This window comes from Enhydra lutris, unplaced genomic scaffold, assembly GCF_002288905.1.
Source record: "Enhydra lutris kenyoni isolate GAN:26980312 unplaced genomic scaffold, ASM228890v2 scaffoldscaffold63, whole genome shotgun sequence".
NCBI classification, from domain to species: Eukaryota; Metazoa; Chordata; class Mammalia; order Carnivora; family Mustelidae; genus Enhydra; species Enhydra lutris.
The window spans coordinates 3,960,938-3,986,467 of NW_019154147.1; the positions used below are offsets into that span (position 1 = coordinate 3,960,938).

The following is a 25,530-nucleotide window of genomic DNA, read 5'->3' on the forward strand; positions in this document are numbered from 1 at the left end:
TCCACACTATTGCTGTCCTCAGCAAGTCCTTCGACCTACACTGCCTGTAGGAAGAGGGGTAAACCTATGCTCCCCAATAGAGTACCCACTAGCCACACATGGTTTTGAGCTCTTAAAATGTGGCTAGTCCAAATTGGGATGTTATAGATTAAAAAAAAACACACCCTATTTTATTTTTTTTTTAAAGATTTATTTATTTATTTTATTTGCCAGACAGAGATCACAAGTAGGCAGAGACACAGAGGGAGAAGCAGGATCCCCACCGAGCAGAGAGCCCGATGCGGGGCTTGATCCCAGGACCCTGAGATCATGACCTGAGCCGAAGGCAGAGGCTTTAACCTACTGAGCCACCCAGGTGCCCTCCACACCCTATTTTAAAGTGAGAAAACAATGTAAAATATCTCATGAATCATTTTTATATTGATTACATGTTGAAATGATTATATTTTAGATCAGTTGGTCTAAACATGTATTATCAAAATTAATTTCTCCTATTTCTTGTTATTTTTTTAATGTGGATATTGGAAAAATTGAAATTATCTGTATGGTTCACCTTATATGTCTGCTGGTCAGTGCTAGTCTTAACCGTATCCTGGCATTTCAAGTTTCTTATAACCTGGCCTCAGATACCTCTTTAGCCTTGTGCCTCAGCCCTTCCTGACCTCCTTAGAATTTCTCATAACTCTCAGATCTCACTGAGTCTATTTATACTTGTGGGTTTGGTTTGGTTTTGTTTTCTTTTCTTTTCATATTCTGTTCCTTCTTCCTGAATGAAATGTCCTTCCCTTTCTTTGTTAGTTCTAAAAATTTTACTCATATTTTTAGGACCTGATTTAATTGTCCCATGCTGGTGAAGTTATGCCCTGTTTCCTCAGAAAGAATTAGCCAATTCTCCCCATCTCAGGCTCTTGGTGCCTCTAGGATTATGCTTATTTTGCTGTGCTGCCATGATGTGTCTTCTTAACCAGGCTTCTCAAGGGAAAAGGCTGCAGCTCATTCCTGTGATGACCTGCGAGGGCAGCGTCTGGTGTGTACTAGACATTTAATCGACATTTATTAAATTAATGTGTGAATTAATTTAATCCTACTGCTGCACACACTGCTCTTTTTACATATATCCAGCCTTGATCATCTGAACCACAGGCCATGGAAAAAAATTGGATGTTGAGGTGGGCAGCCCTGGACCTCAATGCCATGACCCCAATTTCAGATTTTTATGTTCAATAAAATGGCCTCTTCATCCTCACTGGTCGACTTACAGTAATCAAAAAATTACATATTTGAATTTATGAAATCTATGGAGGAGAGTACAGACTGAGAGTACAAAATGACAGTATCAATGACCCTTTTACTCTTTTGTATACAGGGATTTCATAGAAGATTTTTTTCAGTTGAAGAGTCCACTTCTAAACAAGATTGCAAGTCAGTGTTCTAATTCTAAATTTCATTTCCATTTCTACCCCAAATGTTTCCTAGTTTCTAGTATCATGTGGGTTTATGTAGTGTAAGACTTCTCCACTCTGGCTGCGTGATAGATACAATTAGGAAACTTTCAAAAGTACTGAGGCCCAGGCCCACCCCCAGGGATCCTGCTGTAATTGGGCTGCGGGAGGAACACCTAGGCACCAGTATTTATGAAAAGCGTAAATATCTTGTAATAAGTTGATTCCACAAGTTCTTAAAGAGCCAGGTACACTATAGAAATGTTGAAGCTTTTAGGTGTTCATTTTTCTTTCCTTTTATTAATGATATTGTGAGTAAAGGTAATGCGATACTCTTCTTACTGTATGATTCCAGGGTCCAAAACAAATTAATTGAACCTAACATCTGTGGACAATTTCCCAAGTTGTCTGAAATTAGAATTTCTGCTCTGTCTTTCTCTAAAACCTACAGGCAGCATTTTAATGTCCCTTATTGGTAGAAACAGCTAGGTCACAAAAGCTCTATTTTAGATCGTGGAAAGAGAACTGACAAGGGCAGTGGGTATAAACGTTTGCATGGGTAGTGGCCTCCCTGGCATCCTTTTTAGCCTCAATAAACACTTCTCCCATGACAGAACTTCCATAGCCCTGCCATGTTGATAAAATCTGACATTCTGCTTAATCACTTTTTAACGATCTTGTTCCTTTTGTGCTTGTGTGAGAAACCAGTTTTGTTTTGTTTTTTTTTTTTTAAGGTGTGGGAAAGAATTCGCTTGAATTTCCTAATTCCATAAAAATGGGCTGGTAATACACATATAATTCTTGTGGGGACAGGAGAAAAAATTACCTAATTTCTGTTTATCAAAGGTCTTTTCATACATTTTTTAAAAGTTACAAAGTTCCTGAAATCTTGCAAAGAAGAAAATCTGGGATCAGTACTCTGGCAACATGGTAAGAAAATCTCGTGAACCCTTGATAGCATGTTCTATGTCCTTGGTGTATACTATTAAAACACAGATGTAAACAAGCATACGTTTTCACAAATTATCGATTGGTTGCAATGGCTGGTGCTTTAGGAAAGAGAAAAAGAAAGAAAAACACACACACAGTTGGGATGGAATCCTTCAGGGCGTAAAAAGGAATAGAAAATCCTTTAGTTAGCTTGGTTATTTGCAGCCGGTATGTCATCTGTGAGAGACTGATGTCATACAGATTGAATGCAGAGGCAAAGTGTGTGTGTGTGTGTGTGTGTGTGTGTGTGTGTGTGTGTGTGTGCGCGCGCACGCGCGCACCCGGTGCTTTAAAGCCCCACTCCCAGAACATGAAGTGAGTGTGAAGGGCACCTCAACAACCCCTAGATCTGTCAAGAATGTACCTATTTTTAACAATCGGGATCCAATGTCAGCACTCAATAGGAGATGAAGAAGGGGGTAGCGCGCGGTCTCCAGCCCCAGCGGATGGGAACCGGCTCTCTGGTGTGTTTACAGTACAGCTGTGCATTCTTAATGGCCCTGCCCCCACCCTGTCAGGTAAAGTTTTCTTTGCACGTGATGAACGGCAGAGACGTCTTCAGCAGAGGGAACCAGAGGGGCTGGGAGGAGGAAAAGGGAAGGGAAGAACGGAAAAGAGAGAGAAAAAGAAACACGCCGCCCCAGAGGGAGATAGTCTGTGCTTTGCAGTTGCTTGTGTGGATAGAAACCAGATGGTAAGCTGGAACACCCGCTTGGCTATCCGAGGAGCCAAACATATGGTTAATGGTCGGGAGAAATAGCTTTCAGAGCCAGGGCTTTGCTGACTGCTTCATATTACAGATTGTTACAGTGTGTCATTACATTGCCAACCTAAGTGCTTAATACCCACGGCGGGCGCTGGGCATACACTTACAAGAAGGACTTTTAGCTCTTTGCTGGCTCGGAATGCACAAGTGACATCATAGGGCGGCTTAAAATGTCTGGTGTTGGGAGGTAGGGAGAAGAGTCATTTTGTAGTGGAAACAGGTTTTTTTTGTTGTTTTTTTTTTTTTGTTTTTTTTTTTTCGTTTTTTTTTTTTTCAAGACAAGCCTTCACTCCGCTGAACTCTGCTGTTTTTCTGAGGACCTTTTCATACAGAAATATCTCTCTCTCTCTCTCAGACATACACATACACACACACAAGTTCTGAAACAGAAATCTAAAACACGGGCTATGCCCCCCACTCCTCCAGTGGATCTGACAGCCCCCTTTCACCTGGAAGCCACATCACTGCACTCCCAGGGCCTGCATTTGAAGTTTCTGTTTGGGGAGCTTTGGGCAACAGCAGGCCTGTGTTATCTAAGGAACTGCTGAGCCCATTCATCTGCTTTTCACAGCCCGCTTCCTTTTATTTTTAGCCAAATCCGTCAGGCCTGACAGGCGGGTAATTCGAGCCAGAGAAAGGGCAGAGCTCCAGGTCCTTTCCACAAAGCAATTCTTCTCCTCCCTCCTGGGAGGGCTCCAGACTTGGCCTGCTTCAGGCAGATGGATTTGTTGAGTCATGTGAGATCATTTACACAAAAACACAGTGAGGCAGTGGAAATTAAAAAAAAAAAAAGAGAGAGAGAGAGAGAGCGAGGGTGGGGGAAGAGGAAAGAGGAGGGAAGCCAGGGGGAGTGTGTGCTGCTGTGGCTGCTGGGGAGCACAGGAATTTTGCAGCGAGGCAGCTAGACTGAGGAATGTTGTAGATTCATTTGTGTATAAGGTAATGTCTAGTTTACACAGCAGGGGGGGGGGGGGGGGGGGGGGGGGGGAGCCAGGCTGGGGAGGTTCCTCCAACTACTCGCCTGTATTTTAAAAGCAGAAGGGGGTGTGGGGGGAAATTTTTTTATTTTTTATTTTTAAAGCAACACCCACCAAACAAAGACCACACTGTTGACAGCACTGGGTTCCAGTAGCAGTAAACTACCAGCAGAATGGTTTAGAGAAAATGAGTTTGCTCTGTGATGTAATACAAGTTTGCTTTGTCCTGACTCCAGCATGACTGAGGCAGCAGGGGAGGGAGGAGAGGAAAATTGGAACAGGACTCTCAGTTAATGGTTTCCAGAGATTATTTAGCAGGACTTGAGTGGAAGGAGGAAAGTGGGATAATATGGAGAATTACTTCGAGGTGTACCATAATTGCGGTAGGTAAAATAAAGTCATTACTATGGCTGCCTTGCTCAAGAGGAATTGAGCAATGGTTTTGAAAGGCCGCGGAAGGTATCATTTTTCCCTACCACAGTATCCCTTTTCCTCTGGCTTCTGGAACATTAAAAAAAGCCCAACTCTTGCATCATGGTAAACAGTATTAACAGTTAGTGAATCAGTTTTGTTTACTTTTTATACCGCAAGCCTCTAAAACATTCCATTAAAAAACTGTCTTCTGCTCATTCATGAAACTCTTTTTCTTCTGCAAATGTACTTACATGCATTAGCTGTGCTTGGAAGCAGATTTTTCTTTCTTATGCTGGACTGAAAGGGTTCGGGAGAGAATCACGACTGGGTTATCCAACCGTATGTTCTTTACTTGCTGTAGTGAGAGTATGCTATGTAGAGGAAAGGAAATATTTTGAAATAGGTTCAGAAAATTTAAAATGGGAGAGGTTCAAAATATACACTATGATTACTTTCATTTGAGACCCATTTCTGCAATTCTATATGGATTTAGAGCCCTACTACGTACCCGTTGTCCTCAGCCTCCCTGGAAGGTAGATCACCATCACTGTGGTGCCTCATACTGGTTGATACTGTAGAAGTTGAAACACTTTGCCATTTTTTCCAGACTTAGGTATATTCAGATTATATATATAGTTTTAGTAATCACAGAACTTAGCTCATAAATTTCTTCTATGAATACTCACCACTGAGTTTTGATAGGAAGCATTCAGATCACACCTTTACCTAGAATAACACGGCACTCACAATGGTGCTGAAAATAGCCTAGTCTAATATCAAAGCCACTCCTGTTTTCCAGGCAGCTCTAATGCTCTAACTCTGAATACCGATAAGGTAGATTTCATTTATTTTACTTGAAGGGAGAGTCAGTAAATTTGGGGGGTTGTTAATTGTGCACATTTTGATTATAGGATATCAACATTACTGTTCTGTGATGGAGAGTTGTCTTTATTTTGGATGACCCTGCCTGCTTACCTGTGCTAGAAATAACAGCATCTACAATGAAGACTTAAATGGGTCGTGATGCCTAGATTTTCCTTGGGACTCTGCATGAGCCCTGTGATATTCTTGATATTTAAAAAAGAAAGGCATATTTGTCACAGAAATTTAGTTAACATCTTCTAACTAAACATGTGTGTATGTTGCTTAGATAAATGTGGTCACTGTAGACATCAATATGATCTGAGATTTTGTTTTTATTTTGAAATGGAAGCTTTTTTGTTTGCAAGTTCATTAAAAAGTGAAAACTGTTTCTGTAACCAAAAAAAAAAAAGATTTGTCATTATTTTAAACCTATCCACATCCTTGAGTGTTCCCTCTACATCGGGGTTTCTCAATCATTTTGGACTAGGTAATTCTTTAGTATGGGGGGTGGTTTTGTGCACGATAGGATATTCAGCAGCATCCTGACCTCTACCCACTAGATGCTAGTAGCAGTCTCCCCCAGTCATGACAAAAAGGAAAAAAAAAAAGGCTCCATGCATCACAAATGTCCCCTGGAGGAAAGTCAACCAGGCTCAGAACCAGGGCTGTATTCTTTTTTTTAATTTTTTTTAAGATTTTATTTATTTATTTGACAGACAGAGATCACAAGGAGGCAGAGAGGCAGGCAGAGAGAGAGGAAGGGAAGCAGGCTCCCTGCTGAGCAGAGAGCCCGATGTGGGGCTCGATCCCAGAACCTGGGATCATGACCCAAGCCGAAGGCAGAGGCTTTAACCCACTGAGCCACCCAGGTGCCCACCAGTGTTGTATTCTTATTTTGGTTTGGAAGTTCACCCTTTATCTCCTGAGCTGGGCACTCAGTTACTTCTGAGATTGACTTTAAGGCTATAAAGTAACATTTTCCCTCCTGCCCTTCATCCTAAAAGCAGGAACCCCAAGTTAGGTGAAGTTTTGCAAGGCTCAAGCAGGGGTATTGTGGGGGAAGAATTTTCCTCCCCAAAGACCTGCAGTTTTGTCACACAGAGCAGTCTCTCTGTCAGGATGCCAGCCTTAGCAGGTGGAACCCTTCAAGGCCATGCAGCGACTTTCCCAGAGTTGTTCAAGAGGAAGTGGCCCCACCGACTGAGCTTGGGGATGTTGACACAAGAAGAAAGGGGACTTCTCTGCAGGGACCAGAGCAGAGAGCCTAGGCCACAAGTTCAGTGGCTCTCTGCAGGCTCTCTGCCTTCATATCCAGCCCCAGAAAGAGGGAAAGGAGGCGACAACAGTTATTTCTTCGGAGCAAAGCAGACATCCTCCCCATCCCGATGGCTGTGGTCTCAGAAGCTGGAACTCTCGTTAAACAAGAAATGTGGAGCTCTCCACAGGCTAAGGCAGGCATAAATTTCCTCTGTTTGTTTTGTGAGGACTAGTGTCGACTGCTGTAATGAGATCAGAGGATACCCCAGGGACGAGGCCTCCAGGTCAGCTGCTGGAGCCGTTTTCTATGGCTGTTCTCTTGGCTGCTGTTGAAGAACGCCTTGACTCCACAGACCTCGGTTATGATGTGGGGAGGTGGCTGTGCCCTTCTTTCATTCTTGCCTCTCTGAGGCTACCAGAAGGTCTACGTGCAGTCATCCAGTTCTAAATCATGGAAAAGCTCATGGAAGGCAAATTGCTTTCCTCAGAACCGAGGACAGCCCAGGCCGTGTGTGGAAAGTGCGATCTTGTACAGGGAGGTGACTGCTTCCTTGGGAAAATGCCTGGACTGCTGATGCTGGCTGGGCCACCCCTATGCTCTTCCTCCCCCAACATTGCTCCGCTTTAGGAAGAGTTAAGGTGTGCGTCACAACAACGTAGCATATGCTACAAAGAACAGATTTCTGGCTTTAGCCTGAATTGTAGCCAAATGGCCCTTTCTGCGACCCAAAATATGGCAGAATTGAGTTTAGGGAACCTCAAACTGGACATTTCTGGCAGAATAGTATAGACTGCGCTGGTACAGCCTGACCCACTTCTAGCCCCATATGCCCGCCCCACCCATCCAGAATAATCCTTAGGTATGTTCGATGAAATAGAAAATACTGAGAACTTACAAGGGGAGTTCCCATGAGCCAGAAGACATTCATGCCGCAGGCTGTGATGGTTCTACTCCAGTGGGAACTGTTTGCCAAAGGGACAAGTAGAATTTCCCCTAGAGTCTGCTTCAGGCTTTGAGTGTGTGTTTGGGGTGCAGTGGTGGGAGATGGCAATCCAAGGTTACATTGTTTAAAGAGCTGTAGGGTCTGCAATTCTGTTACCTCCATAGTACAGGAACTTCCGTTGTTTTGTTTTTGTTTTTGTTTTTATATAGACACTAAGCTGGTTTGAGAGCACTGAAAGCTGTAGGGCTCTGGTAGAACCAAACACTAGATCCCTCTGGAAAGGTTAACCACCCAGGACGTGGTCCACCCTCAGCGAGAACAAGCCACAGGAAGGAGAAGCTGGTATTGGGAAGCACAGAATTAGAGCCTCAGGAAAGCGAAGATTAACAAATAGTGAATCCCTGAGACTGCTTTTGACAAGGTCCCACCCTGCCAAATTGAGCTTTCTTCTGAGGATTAATGAAAGTCTCCTCCCAGAGGAACAAGGCATTACACCCAATCTGGCTTACTAAGCAGAGGAGTTTCAGTTGTAAGCACCAGCCCCCAATAAGGCAATCGCCCCTCAATACACTTGTCCTCAAGGTGTTCTTGAGAATATTTAAATTCCTTCCTTGCAAACATTTTATTGGAGAGATAGCTGGTTCCCTTGAGCTTCTGTAAAGAGATACCTTTCTAGCGATTTCCTTTGCCATTGGTTCCTTTTCAGTAGGTCATTCTGAAGTAACCTGCTAACGAGACTTTCTGTTAAATTATTTTAGCTTCTCGGCAAATCACAGGAAATGTGTTTGCCTGAATTGTTAAGCAAACCCCTCAAGGGAGAAGGAAGCTGGAATTGTTTGAAGGTCTCCAGGATTTCTCTTTGAAATCAAAGAAACCCAGGGGTAGCCAGGCATGGTTAGTAAACCGTCTTAGATGCCCAGGGGGTAGTCAAGCATGGTTAGTAAACCCTCTTAGATGAATACAGGCCTTCCCAATCCAGAGTGGACAAATGGGTAGGGGATTGCCTCGGTCTCTGGGCAGCCACCAAGTGCAACCCGACCAGCGACATGCTCTGTTGGCAGACACGAACTCAGGATGTTGAAGGGAAAGCAGGCTCCTTTACTTATTAATAGGGTGATGAAATCTCTTACATTTAATTTTTTCTACTGACGCACACACAGGGTACCCAAATGTACCCTCTTGACCTAAAAGCAATGCCATACATTTCAAGAGATATTCCTTCAATATTTTATTCTTAATTTGGGTTTTCTTCTTTTAGTCTCAAAATATTCTGGCCAAATAAGGAGTAGATATACATATTGACATTAAAGCATGAGAAGGGGGTAAGTGGAAATAGGCCCAATTGGGGCCAGATTCAAGGAAGGTCTTCCTGAGTGTTTGTCTCAGTGAGGGCTGCTGTAATAGAACACCACAGACCGAGTGGCTTAAACAACAGTTTATTTCTCACAGTACTGGAAGCTGTGAAGTCCAAGATCAAGGTGCTAGCCCATGTGGTCCTAGTGAGAGATCTCTTGTAGAGGGTTGACTTCCTTGTATGTCGCATACAGCAGGGAGAGGGGGAAAGAGAAAGAATGACAATGAATGCAAGTTCTCTAGTACCTCTTCTCACAATGGCACTAATCCCATCATGAGGGCTTCACTCTCAAGACCTCATCTGAACCTAATTACCGGGGTGCCTAGATGGCTCAGTGGGTTAAAGCCTCTGCTTTCGGCTCAGGTCATGATCCCAGGGTCCTGGGATGGAGCCCCACGTCGGGCTTTCTGCTCAGCGGAGAGCCTGCTTCCACCTCTGTCTCTGCCTGCCTCTCTGCCTACCTGTGATCTCTGTCAAATAAATAAATAAAATCTTTAAAAAAAATAAATACAACTTAAAAAAAAATAAATAAACCTAATTACCTCCCCAAAGCCCTGCCTCTTAACACCAACACATTGGAAATTAGGCAACATATGAACTTTGAGGGGGTATAAACTTTCAGTCCATAACAACAATATACAACAACATTATAATTAAATTTTGCATGTTTTGAAAGCACACTGTAGGTAGGACAGTGGGACAGGTGCTGGTAGTTTGGGCATAAAACAGATATCTTCCCTTGGAATACTTAGAATCCTGTAGCGTGGTTGAGAGGTAAACCCCAACCGTGTGATTGCAAGCAGCATGAGATGGTGCTGAATAGTGATGGGAAACAGGGGAGGGAAAGGGCCTCATCTCTCTTTAACACCATGCATTAAACACTTTCTTCATATTATTCCATTTAATCTTCAGAACAGTCTTAGGACATACAAAGAATTTACCCCAGTTTTATGGAGGGAGGAGTAAAGACTCACAGGGGGTTAGTAAGTTGCTGAAATCACATGCAAAGAGGCAGAGTTGATACTCAGATGGAGTGAGTTGGCTCCTGGGTCTTGCTTTGCCCACTCTCCTGGCGGGCATGCTGAGCCCCCTGTAGCCACAGCAGTATAGCCGTGGAGGGGTCTGGAGACAGATTGGGAGCCCCCAGCCCTGGAGAGTTAAAGAAACAATCCCCTGACTTACATGAAAAGCGTCTGATAGAAGATAAAAACCAGCCAACCAAATCCAACCCCTTTGGGATTTCCGAAATGCTCACATAAATTGCCAACATTAAACAAGCTCAAGATTTTACATCATCTCTCCATTTTCTGGCTTTCTGGAATATCCAAAGCTCTGGGAACCTGTGCCTTGTTCCTACTTTTCTAGAGTTGAGTAGCAGACTCTCCAGGCCTCCTTCCTCCTCACTGTCTTCTCTGACCAGACCATCCCTTCAGCTTATTCCTCCTTGACCCCTGTAGGTCTCTGAAGCTGTGTCCCCTGCTTTACATGGTCACCTAGACAGGACAAGTAGGCTGAGCCAAGTAGCCCCTTGGGAGTTCTATATCCTGCCTTCAATTACTATATTCCTAAATCAGAGAGGAACTGGAAATGACCTTTTATAGAGTGATAGCCCTGAATCTGAACACTGGCTATCTTTACGTATGATTTCTGAAGTGGAGGAAACCCTCAACATGTGTGCGAAGTAGTCTTCTGGAAAGTGAGGGACGCACCATCACTTGGCGCTCTTACTCCATCTCGTCTGGCTCTCGGGGCAATGTTTTCCTGCTACCAGCGATGTCTCTCTTCTTTATAATTTATAATCCTCTCATTTCCTCTTCCTTATCACTATTTCTTGTGGATCCATTGGTCTCATGCTAGTCAAAATTTCATAAAGTTAATCATCAAATTATGTGGCCTGTCCTTGGGTATGAAGGGCCCTTACGATGCCTGATGGGAAGATGTTGTCACCCTTCTGACTTGGGTTGTTTGTTTTCCATGGCATACTATGAAGGCAGGGTGTGGGGGCAAGGTAGAACGGCAAACGTTCTGTCTCTTGGGACAAAATCATGTTATGGCATGTTTGCTGCCTAAATGTGAGGGTGGCAAGGACACCAAGGTCCTGAAGAACCAGAGACCTATGTCTGGGGTTGGAGGAGCAGCCTGCGGAAAGCTCCTCAGGGAGCTCTGCTCTGATTTCCTCTGCTTCTTCTGCAGAAAGAAAGGAAGGAGCCAGCCATGTGGGAGGTATGTGTGCATTTGGAGAAGGGGACAGGGGACCATTTGTTGCTTTACCTTTGGATCCTTTAATCCCAGCACCATGCTCCTTACTGTGGAAGAGAGGGATTGGACTGTCTGTAATAGAGTCGTCTTAAATTTATCCAGTCTTGTACAAGGATTCCATTCAATTGAAGGTTGTTAAGATTTTACTCCAGAGACATGTAAATTATTCCAACTCATAAAAACAGGGGTAGGTGAGTATGAGGGATATATCTCTCATCTCTTTGTCTGATTTCCCAAGCCCTGAAGTCCTAGATTTAGAGAATTTCCTGTAGACTTTTATCATCTTGCCTTTTCCCTTTTCCCTCCAAACCCTGTTTGTGTCTTTATGACTTTGTTTAATCCTTCCTCACAAGTTCTTGGGTTCTTATGCTTGACCTCCTGCCTACCTAGGCTGCTGGATTTGGTGGTAGGCAGGAAGGAGCAGGAGGCCATTCTCCAGACTGACGTCAGGGTACATTATATCTAAAAGCCAGCCAGACCATTAACCTTACGAGTGTCCTGTTGGCTCCTGTGGGCCTGTTTCCCATAGGAATTAGGAATGCCTGAGCAGCCCAGCTTTGCATTATATGACAAAAGCCTTCTAAAATGCACATCTTGGAAGGGGGTAGGGAGAGTTGGATCAGGGAGAAAAGCCCAACTGATCATACTCCATTCTATATTAGCAGTATTAGTTGCATTTTCAAGGGCCAAGAAACAGCACTGTGCGTGCACGCACGAACAGCTCCTTGACACATACAAGAGTGTCAAGAGGGGGCACCTGGGTGGCTCAGTGGGTTAAAGCCTCTGCCTTCGGCTCAGGTCATGGTCCTAGTGTCCTGGGATTGAGCCCCACATCGGGCTCTGTGCTCTGCAGGGAGCCTGCTTCCACCTCTCTCTATCTGTCTGCTTCTCTGCCTACTTGTGATCTCTGTCTGTCAAATAAATAAATAAAATCTTAAAAAAAAAAAAAAAGAGTGTCAAGAGTAAGAATAACTACTCTAAAGAGTACTCTCATGAGAGTAAGGAGACTAGAGTAAAGTTGGCTTATGCTGTTCTCACCATACCTCTGTAGCACATTATCAGTGATCCAGAGAAAACAGATTTTTCTCTGTGGTAGGTGGAAGCTGATGGTAAATAAATAGTGGAGAAACAGGTAAGTCCAGTCTTAACTTTGCTTCAGCTCCGCTTGCTGACACCCAGAGAAGCCGTAGGATGTGGTGGTGTCACCAGGAGCCCAAGTCTCTCCTTGTCTCTTCTGTTAGTGTGGACCTGGCTGGTGAGGGACACTTGTCTGCATCGCTGAGCCTGTTTCTAAGTATCTTTGTTTGCTTACTTGCCCCTTGTCTTCTCTCTTTGTAGACTTCACCTTTTCTGCTCATTCTCTCTTTGATCCCTTCTTCTTGCTCTGTCTCTACTTTTCTGCTTACTCACCCTTCTACCCACCTGGAAAGATGAATTACATTTCATTAACCTTTCCAAAGCCTAAAGGTGACCACAGGCTTTGTTGCCCATTGAGCTAACTCTGTTAGGATCCACTGAGTTGAAGTCACAGATCGCTTCTGGGATTGGCTTTCTCCAGGCACCCTTTGAAGGTATCTGTACTTGCCTTTTGTTTAGTATCAGAGGAGTCCAACTTCGCGAACGATTAAAAAGAAACATTCAAAAATAGAATAAAGAAGAAAACTCCCTTAATTCCACCATGGTAATGCCTGTATCTTTTCCCCTAATGCTTTATTTAAGATGCAATCTCCTTTTTTAAGCTGTAGATTTCTCTAAGCCTCTCAATGGAATTGGCTGCAAAACCACCAGGTTCTCTCTGTTTCAAAGGAGATTTAAAATACTTGGTAGAACAAGGCCAGTCTTTTTGGTTGCTGGCCAGAAGTGAACTGACCCAATTTCTAAAACTGTCATCTGTTTGCTGAGGTGTTTTCAGTTAATGATGGTGTGTGTGTGTGTGTGTGTGTGTGTGAGAGAGAGAGAGAGAGAGAGAGAGAGAGAGAGAGATTAGGAGAGGTCTTTTATTTGTAGGCTTTGTACGTATTTTAATTCTGTAGTATCTTGAAATGAAGCCACTTGAAGCCCAGGGTCTACTGCCTATGACAGCATGACTAAGAAGAATTCTTTTACTTCTCTGAATCTGGTTTCCTGATTTAAAAAACTACCACTCAGATCAGTAACAGTACTCAGAGTATTCATAGAAAAATGCATTGTGCCGTTTTGAGCACTATACAGCTGTAAGATACTCTTAACAATATTTTTCAAAGATTTACAGTCCTGGACATTAAAAGGTTTTATTTTTTTTTAAAGGCAGTCTGCAATGATTATGAACACTGTGTTTAAGACTATATGTTAAGAGTCTACATCATCCTAGGCTCTGTGAGAACGAAGAAAAAAAATCATTCATAGTATTTAAGTACTTTCTATGTGACTAATATTTCCCTCGAAGAGTTTGTACGTTGACTCTGTTGTAGAACCAACATACATGAAAATAGTGTAAGAACACTTGGGGTGGTGGGGAACAGAGGGGAGAACCCATAATGACTTCTGTGCCAACTGTATCCCCAAGTTCTGAGGGAATGGGGACTGTGGCATGATTGGAGCTGGGTGGAATTTCCTTGGGGAAATTATGTTCAAGAATCCTTGTCTGTTTATTATTATCTTCTTGTGCCCACCTTTCCTGTGTTGATACCAGTGTGTACAATTTAATGGAATTGTGACATCAGGCATCTGTGCAAGGCATTTGGATAAGTTTCCCAGTAAAGTGCTGGGCTGTAGGCTTTAAGTGGATTGAATTACATACATTAAAAAGGAAACAGCATGTATAGAGTTCTACTTGGAAATAGAAATGTATTAGCATCTGCTTCTGAAATTCAAAGAATAGAAGTTACATGCGTAATTTTCTTTGTCATTATAAGATTGGTTCGAATTAGATACTGAATTTTCTTGACTTTGAAGCAGCAATCGATTACTCAGGCGTACAAGACATCGAGAGGTATTTGGATGTATTTGGGCTACAAAATCAGAATTCCAAAGAGAGAATTCCAGGGTCTCTCCATGCTGTACATCATTCTTAAAATATGTTATTGCTGTGACTCAATGTGGTATTTTCTTTGGAATCTATGTGTGTCAAATAGCCAGGGAGTGATCTGTAATTTCCTCTCCCTATCTTCTGATTTGTGCAAGGAATTTAATAATCTTATGTTCACAGAATAGTAATGTGTATGGGGTAGGAGTTTATCTTTTGAAAATATATATTACAAAGTCATTTTCTCGATGGTGAAAGATGTTAACATAGGGAATATAGCCTTGGACTTCTCTGCGTCCTCGATTCAGCCGACACGCCAGGACCTCTGGTCACTCTCCACCAGACAAAGGCTGAGTGCTAAGAACTAAAAGTGATTATGTTGAGCACAATTATGGCAACTTTTTTCTTTTCTTAGCGAACAGTTTCTGTATCATTATTATATATTATTATTAAAAAGAATATATATTTTAAAGCACTGCAGTTCCATTTAAACCTGTAATTCCAGTCTTTAGGGAAAGGTTCGGATATATAAATCCTTCCTAGATGCAACCAGAAAAAGTAGCACAGAAATAAGATGATTACAAGGAATCTTACAATGTTTGGCTCTCCTTTCCAATTCACCCACAAACGTTGTTCAGAAAAAAAGACTACAAATCTAATTAAGTGGTTACAGATATTTTCTTTCTTTATTTTTCCTTAATGGTTGACACATTAAGAGCTCTGGAGCTGTACAAATAACAATTTTACTCTAAAATGTCACTCAAGTGAATAAAAGAAAACCTCCCTAAATAACCCATCAGAGGGAATGTTGAGTCGTCTGGTTCATTTGGCTCATGGAAAACTGACCTCCTGAATTCCCTTCTGGTAGGAGCTCTACTGCCTGGAGAAGGTCCTATCTGGAAGGTCCTATCTGTTGAGCCTGGCATTGTGTAGTCAGTCTTCAGCAAATGCCCGTCTCTTCCTCATAGGCTGCAGGGGAGGCATTGAGATCTGGCACAAAGTAAGTACTACTCACATGGTAGATCCTTTCTCCTCCCAAGGAGGCTGAAGCCTGAGTGGGGAACTTTTACATAAGTGATGCCTCTGGGTTATTGATCCCTATGTCCTCAGTACCCTGCACTTCGTAAGGGCTAAAAAATAGTTATTGAAGGAAGGTTCTTGTTCTGATATGTTGATACCTGCTCTGAGTATATGATATCCAGCTTTTCCTTGGCCACTGGCATGTCTAGTGTCTGTGACCCCAAGACTTCTGATTTGAATCTCTAGACCTGTACTGTCCAGTAACATCGCCACTAACCACACATGGATCTTTACATTTAAATTTAATTAAAATCACATACAATTTAAAATTCACCTCTTAGTTGCACTAGCTACATCTCAAGGGATCAGTAGCCACACGTGGCTAGTAGTTACCATACTGGACCGTACAGGCAGGGAGCATTGCCATCATGGCAGAAAGTTCCACTGGATGCTGGACTGCTCTGGTTTTCCTGAAGCACCCTCTGATGGATTTCCTCTTTGTGTTTGCAGTGCAGCTGTCTGCTTCAGGAAGTGAAGTCTACAGTAACGAGGAGAATCTTTAAGAGCTGCCTCACACTGTGACATGTCTGAGCCCTTGCTCCAGTCCCTGCAGCATGAACAAGGTAAGAGCTACTTTTGGGAATCAGCTTTTGTGTCTTCTTTACAGTACCATGATTCTTCTGGGTACATAATGCCTTCCCACGATGTGAGGAGGCTGCTTCTCCTGCCACAAGCATTCCAGAGGTTGGAGAGTGGGGGGACACCAGCGAGCATTGTTCATAGGTGGGGTCGCAGGAGGTGGTGGCCGCACTGCAGTTGTAATAGCCTTCCAGATGTGTCATTGTATTTGTCAGAAGCTTCTGAGTGGCTGAAATATTGGTTGTTAGTATAATGGCCTTGGCATAAATATTGGAAGATTGAGTTCTGAAGCCAGACTACCCGGGTTTAAATAACAGCTCTTCTAGATGACTTTGGGCAAGTGGCTTAACCTCTCTTGTCCTCCGTTTCCTCTCCTGAAAAATGCTGATAAGAGTACCTTAACAGGGTTATTAAAAGGATGAACGTGAGTTCATATGTACACCAGTGCTTAATATAGTGCCTATCTACATTACAGGCATTTGATAAGTATTTGCTGCTGTTGTTTCTGATGTTGAGGACAATGTTGTCCCTTAGATGTCCTTGTAGGAGAGTCTTAAGTGCATCTGCAACTTTTCCACGTATTCCTTGAGTGACTGAGCAAGTAACAATTGATTACAGTTGGGCACTCAGGGATGAACAATGAATGAGTCTTAGGTTTTGCCTGCAGCAGGTGACAGGCTTGGGAGTAGTGTGGCTAGTGTTTTAATGAGATGCGTACCAGGAACTCTGCAAGTACAGAAGGAACAGCCAGCTTTGGGAGATATGGAAAGGACTGTAGAGGGGGTGACATTTTGAGTCAGATCTTGAATGATAAATGGCCATTTCTTAGACATAGAATAGGGCAGGGCATTCCAGGTAAAGGAAACAGGCTATGTTTAGGCACAAAGCATATGAGAAAGTCTGGTGTGTTTGGAGAAAAAAGAACTTGGTACAGCAGGATATCTCAACACTGTTAACATTTGAGCTGAGTAATTCTTTGTAGTGAGAGGCTGTCTTCCACTTTGAAGGATGTTCAGTAGCATCCCCTTTCCCCCACTTCAGTCCGGCCAACCAAAAACTTTCCCCAGCATTGGCCAGTGTCCCGTAGGGGAACAAAAATACCCGTGGCTGAGAACCACTGCACTGGGGGAAGATGGTAGATATGAGCCCAGAAAACGAGGTAAGGGTCCAATTCTAAGAGCCACTGAAGGATCTAATACAAGAGAAAGACATTGCCAGAGGCCTACAAGAAGAGGTAAATTATCCCCTTAGCGATGGATTGTGGTAGAATTAGACAGTGCTTTGAGACAGTGTGTCTTCAAAAGATATTATGGAATCCCTAGGCTTTAAGAAAACCCATTTAGTTTGTTGAAAGTCCTTTACTAAAACCCCCTTTCCAGTGGTGATTTTTTTCTCTTGGCCTGTTGTCTGGCTTTCTCATGCTCTCTGTTCACCCCACTGGAAGAGACCAGAAAATAATAAGAAATGGTTTTTGAGAGATTTTCATTTGGCCAAGAGAAGAAAACCTGTTCTGACTTCCACCATCACCACCACCACTGGCTTAAATACTTACCTTTAAGCAGTCTTTGAGAAGTGAGCTTTGGGAATACTGGAAAGTAGGCAGGTATTCCATGCCAAAGTCATGAATGGAGGGTGGGGAAGAGGAGGAGACTCATCACTGTGGTCGTTGCAAACCTTGGCGTCTATTAGTCAGGGTTTGGTGTACTGAAACGTGAAGACAACTCTTGGGAAGTCTGATTGGTGGACACAGTTTGCTATGATAGCCCTGCCTTAAGTTTCTACAGGGCAACTCAAGACCTGATGTCATGGTTTGGCTCTTGATATGCAGCTGGGAACCAGACTCCTCAGACATTTCAAGTGTCTCAGTAGGTGTGTCTGTTGCTTGGGAAGGTGTGTTCTGCCTAAATGTCCCAATGAATGCTTTATTTTATGTTATTTTAATTTAAAGTAGTGATTAAGCATGATGTGTAACCTTCATAGGTCAGCATTTTTCTTATGATTTTCTTGGCATAAGACAAAGAACACACCACCCTTTGGGGAGGAAATAGATCTCAGCTTAAATAAAACCAGACAATCATCTCATCAAGTAGGATATGTGAGTTAGAATGTTGGAAATATTTCTGTGGGTACGGTTGATTTTCCAAGTAGATCTGTTTCTAGAAAGCTGGAGAGTTTTGAATTGTGCACTTTCCACTTGCTTGGACATACAGTCTCGTAAATCTCCTTCCTTCCCAAACCCCAGCTAGCGTGCGGGACACTTGAACTGTGGAGATGTCAAGTTGGAGGGCGGCACAGTGTTCTAAGGTCCACTGTGATTCCTGTGAAGTGATGGGGCGATTGTGATTACAGTGAGCCATTGACATCTCTCTTTGGGGTTATTTAGCAATGATATCACTAGAAAACAACTGAAATGAGGCCCACGGCACAAGACACAGACCGTTTGACCAGTTTAACCAGGCTAACCTGATGGTGAACTGCTGTCCACCAAGTAGTGGCTTCTCTCCCCACATTCATGAACTTCTGTCTGTGGCAGAGTTTGGGGTCACACCAGAAAGGGGTACAGTTCCGGGCCTCAGACAGCTTGCCCACCAGTACATTCGTTTATACATAAGATTTCTACACAGCAGATACCCTCACATTTATTCACCTTTTTAATATTATAAACAGATTTGATTGGTTGTTCATTTGGGACTTATGTTCTAGCCTCACATGTTGAGGACACTGTGGGTGCAAAAGTTTCCCCAGGGTTCTCCTTCCCCTTGGCTCTCGTGCACACTTGGAGACCCATCTTTCCAGTTTCCATACTCTTCTCAGATCTTTTTGCAAGAGCTGACTTTCTAATCTTTATATTGATCCCAAACTTTATCATCAGGATTTCACTATAAATTTTGTCAAAAGTTTTTATCCTCTCTATTTTCTCAGGCATTCTCTTGTTAATAAAGATAGATGATATAATACACATTGTTGCTGGTAAGAAGGGTTAATGTTTTACATTTGTGTTATTTACCTATCATCAGGCTGTAAAGAAAGGATTTTAGTGTGTTACTTAAAAATCAGAGCCAAATGGGAGGCAAGTTGGACAGGATGGGATTTTGTAGAGACCACTGGGCAGGCTGATGAACGTTGCGTACCCAGAAGCCTGTAAGTTCACAGAGCCACGCTCACAGGACCCGTGTTCTGCTCTTGAAAGCTCTCTCTTCCTAGCAGCAACCTCAGAATTACAATTTTAAACTCTTTCCTTCGTGGTCATTATTTTCATGAAGGCATATCACTTGCTGTGGTCTGCCTTGAATTTATGAGGACGCCCCATCTGATTGAAAAATAATTGATTTTTCCGTGGTTTTACAGAACGCTCCCCTCCCCCCACAGTGAAAAGGAACCTTCTTGAGAATTGTTTCTTCCTTCTTATGTTCAAATACAGTCAGATCTGATTGCTGTTGCTTTGGACAAATGCCATCGCATCCAATGAAGTACAGCCCTGTGTCTTATCTCTCTTGGTGGGTGGATGCTACTGTTTTGCTTAATATCCACCCAGCAGAATTTTTTCTCTAAATATTTTACTGTGCCAGGTTTGAGGCAGTTTCACCTTGACACTCAGATCAATATCTCTATAGTCAACTAAAGAGTAAAACTGAAATTCAGTTTTTGCCTTCATTTAGAGTTTTTCTTACTTGGCTCCTCCTTACTATGAAGCAGTGAAGTTTGGAACTCATGACCCCCGGCTTTCCCCCCAGCATAGACATGACTCTATTTGATTAAACGTCACCTCCTCTAACACACACGTACCAAGGGTGTACTGGGTCCCACGCACTGTGCTTATAGGACACCAGTGAACAAAATAAAGGTCTTTGCCATCCAGAGCTTCTATTCTGGCCAGGGTAAGGAGAGTCAGCTTATTTCAGAGGTTTAATACATTCACCTAGGGGCGCCTGGGTGGCTCAGTGGGTTAAAGCCTCTGCCTTCCGCTCAGGTCATGATCCCAGGGTCCTGGGATCGAGCCCCACATAAGGTGCCCTGCTCAGTGAGGAGTCTGCTTCTCCCTCTGCCTGTCCCGTGGACCCCAACCCCACCTCATGCTTGTGCGCGTGTGCTCTCTCTCTCTCTCAAAAAATAAAATCTTAAAAAAAAAAATGGTCCCATCCTCATACCTGACCCTAGTCAGCCCCGCATCGGGCTCTCCGCTCAGCAGGGAGCCTGCTTCCTTCTCTCTCTGCCTGCCTCTCTGCCTACTTGTGATCTCTGTCTGTCAAATAAATAAAATTAAATTAAAAAAAGAAAAAGAAAAAAAAATCTTTAAACATACACCTAACATGAAAATGTACTCAGTCAAGGTAGGAAAGAGATTATCAGGCTCTTTCAGACACAGTGAAAGAATACATTTCTCAAGGGAATTTAAACAATGTGTATCAAAGTCTCAAAAATACACATACCTGTTGACTTAGAAATTCCATTTCTACAACAGTTACTCAAAAGGAGTTGCCATGGATGTGTACAAAAATTGAGGCAATGTGTTCATCGTATATTACAATAATAGTAATTTTTGGAAGGTAATAATTGTGGTATACAGCCATACAATAAAAATACCAGGGAGGGATGAAGGGATATTTAGTGACATAAAAAGATGTTTTAAATGAGTTGTAGAGAAGGCAAGTTACAGAACAGTATGTATAGCTGGATCATTATTTCCCTTTTCAAAAGATATACATGACTACACATACACATCAAAATGTTAAAAGCATTATCTTCTTTTTGCTTGTATGTTCTAAATTTCTTAACCAATGTACATTCTTTCATACTAAAAATAATATATAAAAAATACATTAGGTTATTTTTAAGATACTACCTTCACGACAGTTTTGGATATCCATGATAGGATGTTGTCCAGAACATTAGCAGTGGTTTTCTCAGAGGGTGGGTACATGGTATTTCTTTCTTTCTTTTTCTTTCTTCCTTCCTTCCTTCCTTTCTTTCTTTTTTTTTAAAGATTTTATTTATTTATTTGACAGAGATCACAAGTAGGCAGAGAGGCAGGCCGAAGGCAGAGGCTTTAACCCACTGAGCCACCCAGGCACCCCTGTATTTGTTTCTTATTTGAAAAAATACTTTTCTATATTTTTAACTTTCCTACAATGAGTGTTTGTATATATGATTAAAAATCAGAAAAAAAGCAAGTGGGGTGCCTGGATGGCTCAGTGGGTTAAGCCTCTGCCTCTGGCTCAGGTCATGATCCCGGGGTCCTGGGATCGAGTCCCGCATCGGGCCGTCTGCTCATCAGGGAGCCTGCTTCCTCTTCTTTCTGCCTACTTGTGATCTCTGTCTGTCTAATAAATAAATAAAATCTTAAAAAAAAAAAAAGGGCAAAGGTTTTAAAATAAGTACCCCCTTAGCTGTGGTACGACTGGATAAGATATTTAGCAGACAGATAGAAAACCAGAGCCCTTGGTCAAAACAGAGATTGAAAGTCGGGAGCGATTCTATGTGACATATGATCAGACAGAGCTTTTTGATGTGCTCATGGTTTGGAGGCAGTAGTAAGTAGAGCAACACTCTAGAAAAAGATATGTCCTTTGACTCAGTGACTCCAAACTTTTAAATGGAATTACATCCTCTTACTCAGTATGTGTCATTTCTTCATCCAGCTGTTCAAAAGACTTGGCTGATGTATACAAGTTTAGACCAGTGCTTCTCAGACTAAGGTTTGGGAACGCCTGGGGAGCCCATTCACAGGCCACCTGCAAGGTCAAAACTACTTTCATAATAATGTTAAGTCTTTTTTTTTTTTCTTTTCCTCTGTCTTGAGTGTACTGTACAGTTTTTCAAGAGGCCGCGTGGCATCCAATGACATTCATCCAAAATGTCTGTTTTAATTTTTAAGATGGCAACAACCATGGGTAGAAAGAATTGATGTAGACAAAAACCCTTTAAGGTCTGCAGTCATTTTTGAGCACGTCCTGAGATAGGAGTTTGAAAAGCTGTGGGCTAGCCCGTGCCTATGTCCTGTGTTTGGCAGTCCTTACTCTAGGAAGAAGCTGGACCCGGGTCTCGGAGCAGTGAGCACCCTGGGCATTGTGTCACATCTGGTCTCACCTTCTACATCTTTAAGGATGTAGAATGAGCTTAGTTCTTATTTAAAAAAACAAAACAAAACCATTTTATGGAGTTCATGAGACTAAAGGGAACATCGTTGGCACAAGGCCAGTGTAACACCCATGTTACTTACGTGTAAGTCAGATTCTGCTAAATGGGGGATGGACAGAAATGGCAAACCTGGACCTCCGTTCTCTTCCATGTTTATCACACTGGGAAATTCAGTGCATTTTTAGGAAGAAAACAGGAATATAATTCCATTCTGAGAGGTATGGGAATACAGACTTAAATGTAATGTAGTAGATGGTCAATTTGCTATGAAGTAGGGAGAAGACAAATTTAAAAGAATCAACTAAGTATGTTAATGCTTAGTTGTCTTTAAAATGTATGCACGAAAAAAATAAAATAAAATAAAATAAAATGTATGCACGAGGGGGCCACCTGGGTGGCTCAGTCTGTTAAGCAGCTACCTTCAGCTCAGGTCACGATCCCAGAGTCCTGAGATTAAGCCCCGTGTCGGTCTCCCTGCTCGACGTGAAGCCTGCTTCTCCCTCCGCCCCTCACCCTGCTTGTGCTCTCTCTCTCACTCTCTCTCAAATAAATAAATCTTTAAAAATAAATAAAATGTATGCATGTATACAACTCATTTGTGCTAGTAAATATAGATAAGACATACAGGCTTTTTGAGAAATGCTTCCTACTTTATGTGGAAATATCTCTTGATAATTTCTAGTCATTTCTACCATGGAAGCAATATCGATGCTTTTATTTCAGTACTGAGACCTCTCCTCCTTTCTGCTTCACGGAAACCCAGTTCAGTTGGTCTCAGCTCACCTCTGAATCTCGGAGGGGATCATGGCGGTGCAGCGGTCAGTGCCTACTTCTCTAAGAAGCAGTCTTCGTGGTCCGGGTGTGAGTGGAAAGTCTGAAGCTTTCTGTCCAGAGCAGTGGAGCATCAGATGAATCACACACTGACACACTCAAGTCCGCACCGGCCCTCAGACCACGCGCACGCAGGGCAGGGTTCACGTGGTTGCGCCGGGGCCTTGACTTGAGTGTGGAGCTTGTCAGGGGCCTGACTTAACAGCTCCCAATCGTGTCAGAAAAGATGAAGGAGAAGCTGAACAGGTGGGAGGCAAATTAAGTCTTTGGAGTAGAAAGGCTGGACTTCGGGTTTAAGACCGTAATGACCCCAGCAGGAGAAGAGATGTGTTTTGACACGACGGTAATATAATTTCAAGTCTGAGAGGCCTTGTTTTGAATCACGATAAGCCCTTTGAAATGTGGCCACCGCTACTGACCATAAAATAGGTTTCACTTGAATGAAAGAGGACATTCAGTTTCACCTTGGTTTTTTTCAGTGGCCCCTCACACACACTGTGATCGTTGGTTTGGGAATCTCATTTGTCCTTATTTCTGGCAGATTTAAAGAATAGTACCTAGGATTTTCTTGACTGAAGCAAGTTTTGCTTTTTTTTTTTTTTTTTTTTTTTTTAATATTGATGAACTGCCCCATGCCAGCCTCCATGTGGAGTTTTAATTAAGTGTTGACCAAACCGATGGGTCCTCGTTCTGTATCACCATATCTGCATCACTAAGCCCACACAAGCCCACGGCATAATTAGACAGGTCCTTTGGGCCTGGGATGTGTGCTGCGACCTCTTTCTTTGATGCTGGTGGTGGCCGGGTCCCTGTAACAAAGAGGCCAGTTGATTCTGGTCTTTGTGAATCATGCAGAGGAATGCTTCTGTCTTCTAAGTCCTCAACCCTGCCCTTCTCCTCTCAATTAGTAGTCCTTAATGGGTACAATTAAGTTACATCTTATTTAGTTAATTGGTGATTGGGTGATTGGAAACATGACTATTTAGGTACTTAATCTGTGGTTTGTCCATCTTTAGAATATTAACAACTCAATTTGTCTGATTTTGCGAACATATCAGCTCAAACGATGGTATTGCTATGTATCTGGGGAAATGCATAAATGAGAGATTACTTCCACCCCAGCTTATTAATTTGAGTACCTAGTACTTTAAATTGCCCTTTTCCCCCTCCCTTTCTTGTGGTCCAGCTATCTTATTATAGCATTTAGCCCTTTGTTAGTATTCTTTCCAGCTTCCTTTTTTGGTCTTTTGTCTCTGTAAAATACTCCTAACGTTGTTTTCTATGTTTTCAGAGAACATTGTATTTTTGAATATATGTGCATTTTTTGCTTCATTCTTTTTTTTTTTTAAGATTTTATTTATTTATTTGAGAGAGTGTGCATGTATGGGGTGGGGCAGAGGGGAAGGAGAGGGAAAGAATCCCAAGCAGACTCAGTACTGAGCACAGAGCCCCTAAGCAGGGCTCGATCCCCCAACCCCAAGATCACAACCTGAACCAAAACCAAGAGTCGGACACTAAGCCAACTGAGCCACCCAAGTGCCCCATTTGCTTCATTCTTAAAAACCTCATATTTTGTGAAAAAATTAATAAATGTCCTAGAAGAGAAGAGATACCTATTTCGAGTATATAAAACTACATATTTTTGCAGATAGTCCTTAGTTAATGTTCAGAAGACATATTTCTAGTCTTTCATAAATGACTGTGTTTAGGTTTTGATGAAAACATTTAGATTTTATTAATCACAGCTTGTATCTTCTTCTAGTTTATTTGATTTTCTTTTCTTCATGGAATAGTTTTATAACTTCTTATGACCCTCAGATTTTAGTAAAGTGGCATTATCCTGAGAGGCCAGTCTCAGTTAGATATAAGTATAAGCAATTAATTAAGATAACCAACCTTAGCCAGAGCGTTAGAGTGTCATCACACGTCACAGTGATCAAGAAGCACCTGTTAATTAGAACATTGAAGTAGCAATGAGTTTTAGAATAAAACAAAGATTGGTTGAAATTAGCAATATCTGCGTGTCTTGTTTTTTCATAAATCCAACCCATAAACAATTTGTTGTGACAGCTCTAGGCTGGCGTTATGGCATTTTGGATGGGGTCTGATTATGGCTAAAAATAGACATGTGTATTAAAGATCAGAAGAGGAATATTAAACAATTGAAATTTTGTGAAAGACTGATGCTGTTTCATTGTAATAATTTCCCCAAAGGCACATTAGTAATGCTGCTAAATACAGACTTTAATAGACTTTAATAGTGTGTACTTTAGAGGCCTGATACACAAAGGAATAATGTATAAAACATTCATTATGGAAAATTGCTACCTTTTTTATTTAATAAGAAATCTGTTGAAACAAAACTATTGCACTGCCTATGGCATTATGTTCCTGGTATTAGCAGGCTGGAGAATAATTGCTACCGTGTTCTACATGTTTCTCCTTACCTATTCTAATCAAGTTGCAGTCATATTTACTTATTTGCTCCATGAATGAAAACGGGGGCTAAAGAAAAGCATTTGCATTGGTTGCATGCTTGTCCCATTACCTCTGTAATCTCGGGCAAGCACCTTAACCTCAGACTCCATTTCTTCATTTGCACATTGGAGATCGTTCTGCTTACCTGGGAAG

General features: G+C 42.3%; 1 long non-coding RNA gene across 1 annotated transcript in view; it reads left to right on the forward strand.

The window, feature by feature from the left end:
* LOC111158816 overlaps positions 1-25,530 on the forward strand; it is a 200,928-nt gene that overhangs the window by 79,680 nt on the left and 95,718 nt on the right. The window contains exon 2 of the long non-coding RNA XR_002641380.1: positions 15,802-15,914. This is a non-coding gene — a long non-coding RNA (uncharacterized LOC111158816). The remainder of the gene's footprint in view (positions 1-15,801; positions 15,915-25,530) is intronic.